We start from the raw sequence: 14,082 nt of genomic DNA, 5'->3' as shown, positions 1-14,082 counted from the left end.
AATTCAGAAGTCTTGGGAGTTCCCTGGTCGGGGAATAAGATCCAACAAGCCACGAGGTGCAGCCAAATATATATATAATCCAAAAAGTGTCTGAAAAATCAGCTTCCAATGACTAAGACCATCCTACCCCTGTCCTTTATCCTTCATCTGCCTGAGATACTTAGGACTCTTACACTCTCTCCTACAGCTCTGCTTGGTTCATTGTCTATTTCTGCGCAGACACAATTAGGAGACGTTTTGCTGGGTCAGTGACAGGTGGGAGGGAAGAAGGTTCCCTCTCCTGCCCCTACATCATCCCTCCCTCTCTTTTTTCTCAAACCAGGTCACATCTGTGATCAAAACCCTCCACTGTTTCTCAGCACAGAGTACATGTCAAAGCCCTTCCAATGGTGAGGGGCCCCAGGTTCATCTCTGCCTGGTACCCTCACCCTGGGCCAGCTGCCCTGACCTCCCTGGTGGTGTTGACCCAGCCAGGCATTCCTGCCCCAGAGCTTCGAGTTCCCCATGCCCTGAACACTCTTTCCCTAGGGGATGCGCAGCTGGTCCCTCGCCTCTTTGGATCTTTCCTACAGTGTCTCCTTCTCACTGCTGCCTTTCCTGGTACCCCACCTAAATTTGCCAACTCCTCCTCTCTCTCCTCCTTCTCTGCCTGATTTTTCTCTTTGGCATTTATGACCTTCTAGCATGCCCCTCCATATTTTACTCATTTTTCAAAGCACACCACCAGAAGGGGGAAAATAGTACAAAAGGGAGCCTAGGGAAGACTATGGTTTTTCCAGTAGTAATGTCTGGATGTAAGAGTTGGACCATAAAGAAGGCTGAGTGCCTAAAAATGGATGTTTCTGAACTGTGGTGTTAGAGAAGACTCTTGAGAATCCGAGGACAGCAAGGACATCAAACCAGTCAATCTGAAAGGAAATCAACCCTGAATATTGGAAGGACTGATGCTGAAGCTGAAGCTCCAGTACTTTGGCCACCTGATGCAAGGAGCCAACTCATTGGAAAAGACACTAATGCTGGGAAAGACTGAAGGCAGGAGAAGAAGGGGGTGACAGAGGATGAGATGGTTGAATGGCATCATTGACTCAATGGACATGAGTTTGAGCAAACTCCGGGAGATATTGAAGGACAGGGAAGCCTGGTGTGCCGCAGTCCATGGGGTCACAAAGAGTTGGACACGACTTAGCAACTGAACAACAACAAAAGGGAAGCAGAAGGTGGCTCTGGCTTGCCTGTGATGCTTCTTAAAAAGCAGGGTGTCCTGAACATTTCCTCTGCCGGAGCCCAAACCTGCTCCTGAGGGTGCCAAGTGGAATGCAAGCTCCACGGGGTAGAGACTTTTGTCTGAATCACACTGCAAGCCCAATGCCTAAACAGTTATCAGAGACATGATCTGTGCTCAACACATACTTTTAAATAAATGGATAAAGGAAGGAAGGAATAAACAAACAAACTGAGGGACTTCCCTGGAGATGCAGTGGTTAAGACTCCATGCTTCCACTGCAGGGGGCATGGGTTCGATCCTGGTCAGCAAACTAAGATCCTGCATGCTGAACGGCGCAATCAAAATACATAAATAGATACATAAATAGTAGTGTTAGTCACCGGAGAAGGCGATGGCACCCCACTCCAGTACTCTTGCCTGGAAAATCCCATGGACGGAGGACCCTGGTAGGCTGTAGTCCATGGGGTCGCTAAGAGTCCGACACAACTGAGTGAATTCACTTTCACTTTTCACTTTCATGCATTGGAGAAGGAAATGGCAACCCATTCCAGTGTTCTTGCCTGGAAAATCCCATGGACAGAGGACCCTGGTGGGCTGCAGTCCATGGGGTCGCGAAAGGTCGGACACAACTGAGCGACTTCACTTTCACTTTTCACTTTCATGCATTGGAGAAGGAAATGGCAACCCATCCAGTGTTCTTGCCTGGAGAATCCCAGGGCCAGGGGAGCCTGGTGGGCTGCCGTCTATGGGGTCGCACAGAGTCAGACACGACTGAAGCGACTTAGCAGTGTTAGTCACTCAGTCGTGTCAGACTCTTTGTGACCCCATGGACTATAGTCTGCCAGGCTCCTCTGTCCATGGAATTCTCCAGGGAAGAATACTGGAGCGGGTTGCCATTCCCTTCTCCAGAGGATCTTCCTGACCCAGGGATCGAACCCGGGTCTCTTGCATTGTAGGCAGATTCTTTACCATCGGAGCTACAGATATATAAATAAAAGACAGATAAATAGATAGATAAATAAACAGACAAATTAAAAAACTGAAATACTTGCCTGGGGTAAAAAACTGAACAGTCACCTTGGTAAGGCTCCCTACTGGATAACCTGGGACTAACTGCAGGTGAAAATGCCATACAGAGAAATGCCCATCACTGAGCCCTCGCACAAGGAGCCTACTGTGGCCACCTGCCTGGTGACAGTGGCCTGCCTGTTGGCTGAAGAGCACCGGAAATGCCCAGCCTTGCCCTCCAGTACCAGGGCAGTTAAGAGGGCCTTTTACCACCAGGCATTTCAAAACAGCTGCTGTGCTGAAGCTGTTTAGGAACATTTCATCCTTTTCTCAAGACTCACGTTTTTTAAAAAAGGAAAACAATCAGATCTGACATCCTTTCTAAATACCCTGCTGTTTAAGTAGCTGCTTACAAGGACATTCAAAATGGTTAAATCTCAGTCTTGTGTTTTTGCTGAAGTCGCTCTCTTAGTTTGCTGCTATTAAAAGCAGACACAGATGCCAAATAAATCTATCATGTTTTTGAAGGGGATCCTGGTGCCTTTAGGGCCAAGGTACCACATATTTTCAGTGTTTAATAACAAAGGCCCTCAAAAAATTTTAAAAATAAAAAAAGGCCCTTAGAACACTGGAAAAGATACATCATAAAAGAAGGTACGTGGATGGAAAGAGACTCAGCATCATTCATCATGAAAGAATTGGAGATTTAAACCACAGTGAGATTCCACTACCTACCACGGACAATTCCAAGTGTGCCGAGGATACGGACACCACACACACAGCAGGTGGGAGTGTAAGACAGTACAACCACTGAAAAAGTCTGAAGGCTTCTTTCAAACAAGTGACCCGTCAGGTGCATTCACCCAAGAGAAATGAAAACACTGTGCCTACAAACATGTATGCATGAATGTTCACTTCTTTGGCTGATATTCAAATTAGCAAAAAAAACCCTGAAAACAACCCAAATGTTCAGCAACAGGAAAATGAACATACTGTGGTAGTCCACACAAAGAATATACTCATTAATAGATAACGAACTTCAGACGCATGTGATAATATGAATCTTACATTATCCAACAGAAGAACCATATACTGTATGAAATCTGGACCAAGAGACAACAGATCAATGGTTTCCTGGGGTGGGAAGGACGAGGGAACTTTTCCGGAGTGATGAAAACGTCTTGTGTCTTGACTGGATGGTGGTTTGTCAAATTCATTAAACCATACGTTTACAATGGTACCTTTTATTATATGTAAATTATACCTCAATAATAAGCTATTAAAAAAATTTTTTTAAAGTAAAGGATCTTTTAACTGGACTAGGGGAAAAGATTAGAAGTGTGTTAAGTGGTTGTATTGTCCTCGGTAAAAAAATCATTAAACTGGATGTCTTACATTGGTAACAACTTTTAAACCATGATCTAATAATTGCCAGCACTTGTTGCTTACTAGACACTATTCTAAGTGCTCTACTTAGATTATTCTATTTAATCTCCACAAACACTTTAAAAGACAATACTACTATTGTTTAAGTCTACCTAGAACCATTACACTGAAGTACAGAGAGGTTAAATAACATAGCTAGAGTACAGCCAGATTCTGAATCTAGACTCCTCATGTCAAAGATACTGCTAGACTCTTAGACCTTGCTTTCTATCTTTCAGAGCATTTTAATGAGATTAATATCAGCGTAAACCAAGTTTCTATTACTTACGACATCAAATAAAACTGAGAGTGAAAGTCCAGGATACTTAGTTTGGCCAACACTCAACACAGTATATTGGACCCATTTTCCCCCCAAATTTTCATGAAATCCTCTTGGTTCCTTTATATGTTTATTTCCTAAATAAGTCTGTCTATTTTTATTTGTCAAGGTTGATAGGAAATTACTTATTGAATCAGAGACTAATCCCTAAGAGGCTGCACTAGAGCAGATTTCTGCTTATAAATTCAACCTCCTGCCTCTGTTAAGAAGGGTGTGGTCAGGGTCTGGCAGCCAGCAGTGAAGAAAATGGAATTGGTCAAGACAAAGGAAAAAAGCAGTAAGAGGAAAGAGTAAGCAATCACAAGATCAGCTAAGAATATTTTTCAAAGTGCCATATATATTCAGGTATCATAGGTATACCTTGCCACTATTCAGAGTTGAATATGAGATTTCACATGGTCTAATGCTCTAGTGTTTTTTAAAATGTAACTTTGGGACACTTTTATATACTAAGTCTAGAGTGACTTTTTCATCACTCCAGAAAAGTTCCCTCATGCTCTTTGAAGTTATCCTTCCCACCCCAGGCAGCCATTTATAACAGTAATCTGTAATGCAGTCAAACTTGACTTTTAGAACACATTTCTTATAAGAAAGGAGAAAAGACTGACGTTACATTCCATTCAACCACTTTTAAATGCATCCAAAGTTATCAACCAGGGAGGCAGCAGGAGGTGTGACAGAGAAAGCCCTGATCCAGGAGGCCTGGGTTCACATCTCACACCACCTGCTGCTCTGATTCTGGGCAAGTCATTTAACCTCTCAGAGCCTGTGTCAGAATTTCCAAAACGGGTTTAAGCATGGCTACTTTATAGGTGGATTTGGGGCACTATTAATATACTTGAAATCAATGTTGGTTGATATGAATTTGAGTTTTAGTGTCTTCATTTGTCAAGTCACAGGACTGGATAAGACTCTTTTGTTCTTTAGACCTCTAAAATTCTGATTCTATTGCAGCATTCTTCCAAGGTGTGCCCCAGGGAACCCTGGCTCTCTGGACTATTCAGTGTTGCTAGGAATAAAAGGATCCTTTTGGTTTTATTAAGGGTGTAAAATTATACAGAAACTTACACGGCAGTGGCAGAGCCAGAACTAGAAACCACATCTCTGGCTCCCAGCCCCCTTGCGAATGGCCCCTGGATGAACAGATGACAGACTGTGAGCAGACAAGCTCCTACTCTTCCGTTAAAACAACCCTGAATGGGACATGGGTCTTCCTAATTCCTAAATCTAAGACCTAGCCTCCTAATCCCTAAATTTAAGACAGCCTCATCCCTCTGTCTCCTCTACCTCTGCACAAGCTATGATGCTACTGACTCGCCATGTCCAAGTCCCTCTTGGCACACAACCCCACAGGGGTCCCTGACCGCCTCCTACCTGCCCACTCAGACTCCTTTTCCTCTTCCTGTCCCTTTTGTATATATTTGGCTTCCTCTCCTAAATACTTTAAATATACATCTCCAGCTGGTTATCCTGCCAACAACTCAAACACAGGTTGTTCAAAAATACTTTCATTGCGCTCCCCACCTCCACCCCAGGTCTCCTCCTGAGTCCCCCATTTCTGCAAATCCATCAACCATGCTCCAAAACATTCAGGGACAAAAAACTCCAGGATTTAGGCTTTTCCCCTTTTTCTTATTTTCTGGCCTTCAGTTGTCAAGTTTTCCACAAAATTTCCCCAAGCCATGTCCTTCTTTGGGCTGCCTTGGTGGCTCAGTGGTAAAGAATCCGCCTGCAACGCAGGAACCACAGGAGAAGCAGCTTCAGTCCCTGGGATGGGAAGATACCCTGGAGGAGGAAATGGCAACAAACTCCAGTATCCTTGCCTGGAGAATTCCACAGATAAGAGTAGCCTGGAGTGCTACAGTCCATAGAGTCATAAAGAGTCAGACACGACTGAAGCAACTTGGCACGCACATACGCTTATGTCTGTCTTTGCACATCGACGTCATAGCCCTGGGTGAATTTCTTTAACCTCTCCTGTGCTAAACCAATACTCCCCTAACTGCTGCCAAGTCAATCATCTCCAAGCACACATCCAATAATGCCCCTCTCCTGCCCTAAGACAAGCCACAGCTCCCATGGCATATACAGGGAAAGCAGGTGTCACCCTTTTCTATAAGGTAACTGCAGCTTTCACCTCCTGTGCCACGTGAACTCCCTGGGCACGCTCTGTGCTTCCGTGTGAGACGTATTTTACCTGCTCCCAGGCCCCCGCAGCCTCATCTCCTTAAAGTCTCTGCTGCAGCCACTCTCCACCCCAGGGATCCCTTCTCGTCTCAGGACCCCTCAGTTCACGACAGCCACTCCCTTCAGTAGCCCTCCCGAGTCCCCGGGGCCAGAAGCGATTTCTCCCACCTCTGAGCCCTCCTAGTTCAGTGTTGTACCTTTCTAACAGTCCTTCCTTCCTTCCTGACTTGTGTTTTTATTGTACACGCCCCTAATGTGTGTGTCTCATTTACTTGTGCATAACAGGTGTTCCAGAGACACTTCATAGATGGAACGGAAAAAGAAAACAGATTCCTGCTTGGAAAACTTGAACTAGAAACACCCACACCCACTAGCCGGACAGCTCTTTCCTTAGCAAACAAGTTGATCAAACAGACACCTAATTCCTGGCAAAAAAGGAAGTGACGTCAGCCCTTTCTGTAAACAATGGTCTACTGCATATCACTGTAGAATTCTGTTTAAATTTTTATGTTAAAATAATTTTAGATATACAGTAAGTTGCAAAGATAGTACCATGAACTCCTGTATACCCTTTACCCAAATTCTTTTAATGAAGTATTAGGGTACATTTATCAAAAATAAGAAATTAACAATGATACACACACTTAACTAAACCATATATCTGTATGTGTGTTAGTAGCTCAGTCGTGTCCATTTGGGACCCCATAGACTATAGCCCTCCCGGCTCCTCTGTCCATGGAATTCTCCAAGCAAGAATATCAGAGTGGGTTGCCATTCCCTTCTCCAGGGGATCTTCCGGACCCAGGGATCAAACCCAGGTCTCCCACATTGTAGGCAGATTCTCTACCGACTGAGCCACCAGGGAAGCCCTAACTAAACCACATACTTTATCAGAATTTCCCCTTTCCCTTTGTTATTGTTCAGTCCCTCAGGCCTGTCCAACTCTGCAACCCCATGGGCTGCAGCACGCCAGGCTTCCCTGTCTTTCACTATCTATCTCCCGGAGTTTGCTCAAGCTCATGTCCATTGAGTCGATGATGCCGTTCAACCATCTCATCCCCTGTCATTCCCTTCTCCTCCTGCCCTCAATCTTTCCTGCATCAGGGTCCTTTCCAGTTTCCCTACTTAAGTCCTTTGCTGTTCGAGGATCCAATCCAGGATACCACAATTCATTTAGTGAGCTACAGTTTTAACGTTCATAATTAGTAGAAAAACTATAGAAAAAGTAATAAAGGAGGAGGGGGGAGAGGCAGAAATAGAGTCTTTCAAACCTATTTCTCATTTCCATAATGTCAGACAAGGCCATTAACTAGCATAAGGGAAAGGAGGAGCCCGTTTACCAGCTTGTCCACAACCTGCGGAGTTACTCGAATTTGCGCAGCTGCGTCCTGGGGTCTGGCTCCACACCCTCCCCAGATCCCTGGCGAGTGAAGAACTGAGAGTGGGGCAAGGCGAGGGGCACCCTGGCCGACTCGCGCCGCCCGCGTCTCGCCCCGACGGCCCCTAAGCGCGCTCACCGGGCGCGAGCTTCCTCGCCGCGCGCGCCGCCGCTCCTCCCGCCACATGACCGCGCGGTGCGGCCCCGATCGGGAAGGCGGCGCGGCGCCCGGGTCCCTGGCCCCGCCCCCTACGTCGGCGCCACCGTCTGAGCTCTCCCGGTTAGGGTGCGGGGACTAGGAGCTCTGTGCGACTTGGACACTCATAATGTCCCCAGATACAGCGCAACCGAGTTATAAATAATAGCTCGAGACCTCGAGAAACGACAAGGTCGTGTGTGCGTCACTGAAGGTAAAATGAACTGGTTCAAAGCTTAAGCCTCTGCTGCTGCTGCTGCTGCTAAGTCGCTTCAGTCGTGTCCGACTCTGTGCGACCCCATAGACGGCAGCACACTAGGCTCCTCTGTCCCTGGGATTCTCCAGGCAAGAACACTGGAGTGGGTTGCCATTTCCTTCTCCAATGCATGAAAGTGAAAGTGAAGTCATGCCCGACTCTTTGCGACCCCATGGACTGCAACCTTACCAGGCTCCTCCGTCCGTGGGATTTTCCAGGCAAGAGTGCTTAAGCCTCTAGGAGTCGCTTAAGAGAAGGATGGAGCTGAGCTGTAGAGGGGCTTTTGAAAAGAAGGGTTTCAGAGCCGAGGAATGAGGAGGCCTTGCAGGCCAAAGAAACTGCCAGGGCGAAGGCTAGGCAGTGGGAGGGAACCAGAGGGCAAGGGCCTGGAGAACTGCTACTGAGGAGATCCATTCCTGTGAATTTCCTGAGAAAGACCCTACCTCCCTTCAACTCCACCCAAAATGTGCCAGTCCTTAGCTTCCTCACCTGGTGCAATGATTTTGATATTTCCTAATACCTCGTGTGAAGAGTTGACTCATTGGAAAAGACTCTGATGCTGGGAGAGATTGGGGGCAGGAGGAGAAGGGGATGACAGAGGATGAGATGGCTGGATGGCATCACTGACTCAACGGACGTGAGTCTGAGTGAACTCCGGGAGTTGGTGATGGACAGGGAGGCCTGGCATGCTGCGATTCATGGGGTCGCAAAGAGTCGGGCACGACTGAGCAACTGAACTGAACTGAACTAAATGCCCGACAGGGCTTCCCAGGTGGCTCAGTGGTAAAGAATCTGCCTGTCAACGCGAGACGAGGGTTCAATCTCTGGGTCAGGAAAATCCCCTGGAGGAGGAAATGACAACCCAGTCCAGTATTCTTGCCTGGGAAATCCCATGAACAGAAGAGCCTGGCGGGCTATGCTCCATAGAGTCGCAAAGAATCAGACTCGACTGAGCACACACGCATGCCACCCTGTAGTAGGTGATGTGGACCTATCCATGGGCCTGTCTCCTAGACTCCATCTTGGTTAAGGGATGCACGCGCACACGTGGGAGGGCCCTACCACGAGGGCAAGACTCTCTCTGAGCCCTCCCATGTGTCTATTCACACATACCTTTTTCTTCCTGTAAACACTTGTTTCACTACTTTACGTCTCTCCGTGGGAATTCATTTCTACACAGGTGGCGGGCCAGGGCCTTGTCACTAGTCACAGGTTCCTAGTGGTCTAGTGACTAGGATTTAGCACTCTCACTCCCAGAGCCTGACTTTCAGTCTCTGGCCAGGGAATCGAAATCCTGCTTCAAGCTGCTGCAGTCGGAGGCCACCTGAGATCATATTTCGTTCATCCTTCCACTAATACCACACTGACTGACTTTACTCTTCACAGCAAATCTTGAAATCATTTACTTTAAGTCTTCTAACTTGGTTCTTCTTCATCGTTGTCTGGTTATTCTAGTTTCTAGAATACAAATTTTAGATTCAACTTATCAATTTTTATTTTAAAAGAGTATGTTGGAATTTAATTTATACATCAATTTGGAGAAAACTGACATATTAATAATATTGAGTCTTGAAATTCATGAACAAGGTGTGTGCATGCTAAGTTGGTTTCAGTTCAGTTCAGTCGCTCAGTCGTGCCCGACTCTTTGTGACCCCATGAATCGCAGCACGCCAGGCCTCCTGTCCATCACCAACTCCTGGAGTTCACTCAGACTCACGTCCATCGAGTCGGTGATGCCATCCAGCCATCTCATCCTCTGTCGTCCCCTTCTCCTCCTGCCCCTAATCCCTCCCAGCATCAGAGTCTTTTCCAATGAGTCAACTCTTCGCATGAGGTGGCCAAAGTACTGGAGTTTCAGCTTTAGCATCATCCTTCCAAAGAACTCCCAGGAGTGATCTCCTTTAGAATGGACTGGTTTAGTCGTGTCTAACTCTTTACGACCCTGTGGACCGTAGCCCTCCCAGGGTCCTCTGTTCATGGGATCCTCCAGGCAAGAATACTAGAGTGGGTTTCCATACCTCCTCCAGGGCATCTGGATGCATCTCCTGCATTGGCAGGTGGGTTCTTTACCACTAACACCACCTCGGAAGTCCACAAACATGGTATTATCCACCTATTTGGATCTTTTGATTTCTCATTTGAGTTTTCTGCATGCAGAGTTTGCACGTATTTTGTTAGATTTATACCTGAAGTATGTAATGCTTTTTGGTACCATTTAAAATGGTATTGTTGTTTTAATTTCCAAATGTTTGTCATTACTGTATAGAAATGCATTGTCTTTTCTGTATTGGTCTTGTATCCTGTGGCCTTACTAATGTGACTTATTCAAGTAGCTTCTGTGTGGATTCTCTTTGGAATTTCTGCATAAACAATGTTAACAGAATAGCTGATTTATTTCTTTCAGCTCTATACATCTTTTATTTTCTTGCTTAATGAATTGCCTAGGACTTGCTACTGCTAAGTCACTTCAGTCGTGTCCAACTCTGTGCGACCCCATAGACGGCAGCCCATCCGGCTCTGCCGTCCCTGGGATGCTCCAGGCAAGAACACTGGAGTGGGTTGCCATTTCCTTCTCCATTGCGTGAAAGTGAAAAGTGAAAGTGAAGTCCCTTAGTCGCATCCGACTCGTAGCGACCCCATGGACTGCAGCCTACCAGGCTCCTCCATCCATGGGATTCACCAGACAAGAGTCCTAGAGTGGCTTGCCATTGCCTAGGACTTACAGGATGACCAATTTGCTTTTTATTCACTAGTCTCACTTAACAAATTGTATTTTTCTAATCTCCCCTTCCATAAAAATAAACTCCTTAAAAAATAAACCTCTGGATGGATTTTAGGGATCCATAAATCCCTTAAAAATATAACATTTTATGTTAGTATGTAGATCTGTATTTCCTTGAAGGAAGTGGGTTCATAGCTTACATGACTGTTAAAGGAATTTATATCATCGAAAGGATTAAGGAACTAAATCTTTAGTAAAAGCACAGGTATAATTTCCATGATCTTGTTTTCCTCATATGCAGCAACCAGAGTTATTAAGAACAGGGTTTTGTTTTTCAGCTGTGCCATGTAGGATCTTAGTTCCACAACCAAGTATCAAACACATGGCCCCTGTGGTGGCAGCTCAGAGTTTTAACCACTGGACTGCCAGGGAAGTCCCCCAAGACAAGGTGTTTTTTCCACCTTGCCCTCTCCCCGTTCAACTGGAAAGAATAAATAGTTCTCTGCAGATCTGACTCTTGTGTTAAAGATACACACAAATTCAAATGTTGTTAGGCACTGGTGGTAGGACATGCTTAGAATGCAGAAGAAATATAGCCCCACTAAGGCCAATACCTTATTTCAAAGCCCACAAAAATAAAAATATACCAAGAAGGGCATAAGGGGGGAAAATGACTGTTTATGCACATGTCAAAGCTTATTAAGACACTTTCAAACTTATGCTCCCTACAATGGAAGCCCAGAGTCTTAACTACTGGACCACAAGGGAAGTCCCAGGACACTTTTGAGAAACTGAATAAATCAGGTTAAGAACTCTCACAGAAATACAAAATGATTAAAAATTTGCCACACTTTTATCTCAAGTTTGGTTTATATCATACTGCCTATTTAAACAAAAAGTTTACAAGTAGGTTTGGATAAAACCGAGACAAACAATAAGCAGGTTTATTTTTAAGACTTTTTTCCAAACAACTATGAATGTTAAAGCATTGTGATGAAAGCATTACATGAAAACCTTGGCCTGAAATTAATAAGCATATTTATATTTTTAAGAGTCTTATAATGTATATAGTTCAGTATTAGATTCCATTATTTCCTTTGTTGAAGGAACATCTTATTATGAGGCAATGTTAGTGTTAGGATGGATAAGTAGTAGCAGTCACTTGACAAGAGGATTTAGTGAATCCTAGTGAAAAAAGTCCTTTCTAAACAGATGACTGGGAATTCCCTGGTGATCCAATGGTTAGGACTCCATGCTTCCACTGCATGGGGCATGAGTGGGTTCGATCCCTGGTCAGGGAACTAAGATCCCACAAGCCACATGGATTGGCCAAAACAAACAAAGTATTAGGGATCCAAAGGAAGATACACAAATGACTAACACATGGAAAGATGCTCAACAGCATTGGTCGTTAGAGAAATGTATCAAAACCAAAATTAAGCTACGACTGTGTATCTACAGGATGGCTATTAGGTGAACAGTAGCAAGTGTTGGCAAGAATATGGAGAATCAGATCCCAATACATGGATGGTGAGAATAGAAAGTAATGCAACCACTTTGGAAAACATTTTGGCATATCCTGAAAATGCTAAACTCGGTTGCAATATGACCTAGCAATCTCCCTCTTTGCTATATCCAAGAGAGTTGAAAACATACATCCACACAAAAACTTGTGCACTAATGTTCATAAAACATAATACCCGAAATGAATACGATCCAACTATGCTGCTGATGGAATGGATAAACAAGATGTGGAATAGCCATACAGTGGAATATTATTCAACCATATTAAGGAATGAGGTACTCATTAAGCCTCCAACATGGATAATCGTGAAAACACTATGCTAAGTGAAAGAAGCCAGATATGAAAAACCACATATTGTATGATTCTATTTATATAAAATCTCCAGGATATGCAAATCTATAGCAACAAAGTGGACTAGTAATAGCAAGGGGCTAGGAGAAGGGAAGAATGAGCAGTGACTGCTAATAGGTATGGGATGTCTTTTGGTTGGGGTGATGAAAGTGTTATAGAATGGGGTAGTTGCACAATCTTGTGAATACGATTTTTAAAATGGACTGTACACTTTAAAATAGTGGATTTTATATGTGAGTTATACCTTAATAAAGAATAGGAAGGTCTGTATGTTCTAAGATGGTATAATATCCAAAATACATTAAATGAAAAAAAAAATGACACAACAGTTTGCATGGTATGTTGCTGCTGCTGCTGCTGCTGCTAAGTCACTTCAGTTGTGTCCGACTCTGTGTGACCCCATAGACGGCAGCCTACCAGGCTCCCCCGCCCTGGGATTCTCCAGGCAAGAACACTGGGGTGGGTTGCCATTCCCTTCTACAATGCATGAAAGTGAAAAGTGAAAGTGAAGACGCTCAGTCATATCCAACCCTCAGAGACCCCATGGACTGCAGCCTTCCTACATCCATGGGATTTTCCAAGCAAGAGTACCAGAGTAGGGTGCCATTGCCTTCTCCAGCATGGTATGTGGTAACCATATGCTTAAAAGAAAAAAAGTAAGCACACACATGCTACCATATGCTTAAAAAAAGCATACACACACACACACACACACAACACACCCACAAAATGCTACCATATGCTTAAAAAAAGCATACACACACACACACACACACACATCCAAACCAGAAACATTCTTTCCTAAAGGGAGGGAAACTAGCAGTGACTGAATAACAGGGTGGCCTGAAAGGGAAGCCTACCTTTCTAGTACAGGTCTTCCTTGACTTATGTTGGGGTTACAGCCTGATGAATCCATCATAAATTGAAAATATCCTAAGTCAAAAATGTGCTTAATACGCCTGACCTACCAAATATCACAGCTCAGCCTAGCCTGCCTTTTTTTTGCCCGCCCCCACCCCCCCCACTGTGGAATGTGAGATCCTAGTTCTGCAATCTGGGATGAACCCACAATGCCTAGCAGTGGAAGCTCGGAGTCCTAACCACTGGACGACCAGGGAAGCTCCCATCCTAGCCTACCTTAAATATGCTATCTTAAATGTAAGAATACTTACATTAACTTACAATTGGGCAAAATCATCTTAACATAAAGCCTGTTTTATAATAATTTGTTGACTGTCTCGTAAGTTACTGACTGCTAAACTGAAAGAGTAAACGGTTGCACGGTGCAGAGTGGCGGTGAGTTTTATCGGCTGTTTACCCTCATTATCACCCGGCTGACTGGGAGCTGCAGCCACCCCCACTCCCTACTATCACAGGTAACATGCTGCATGCGGATCGCTAGCCCAGGAAAACATCCAAATTCAAAGCATGATTTTGAAAGAGTCAATTCCTAGGCAGGTTGATAGTAA

The 14,082-nt window shown here is 44.8% G+C and overlaps 1 protein-coding gene across 2 annotated transcripts in view; it reads right to left on the bottom strand.

Annotated features, from left to right (window-relative positions):
- Positions 1 to 7,776, bottom strand: part of CCDC125 (coiled-coil domain containing 125) — a 32,742-nt gene extending 24,966 nt beyond the window's left edge. The window contains exon 1 of one of the 2 annotated variants that reach the window (XM_070774578.1): positions 7,703 to 7,776. The gene's annotated coding sequence lies outside the window, so the exon portion shown is untranslated. The other variant, XM_019983084.2, reaches the window with a different exon arrangement.
- Between the last annotated feature and the right edge of the window lie 6,306 nt (positions 7,777 to 14,082).

Source organism: Bos indicus, chromosome 20 (genome assembly GCF_029378745.1).
Source record: "Bos indicus isolate NIAB-ARS_2022 breed Sahiwal x Tharparkar chromosome 20, NIAB-ARS_B.indTharparkar_mat_pri_1.0, whole genome shotgun sequence".
Classification (NCBI taxonomy): Eukaryota; Metazoa; Chordata; class Mammalia; order Artiodactyla; family Bovidae; genus Bos; species Bos indicus.
The sequence above is the reverse complement of the archived record's forward strand: the minus strand, read 5'-3'. Positions and strand labels throughout refer to the sequence as shown.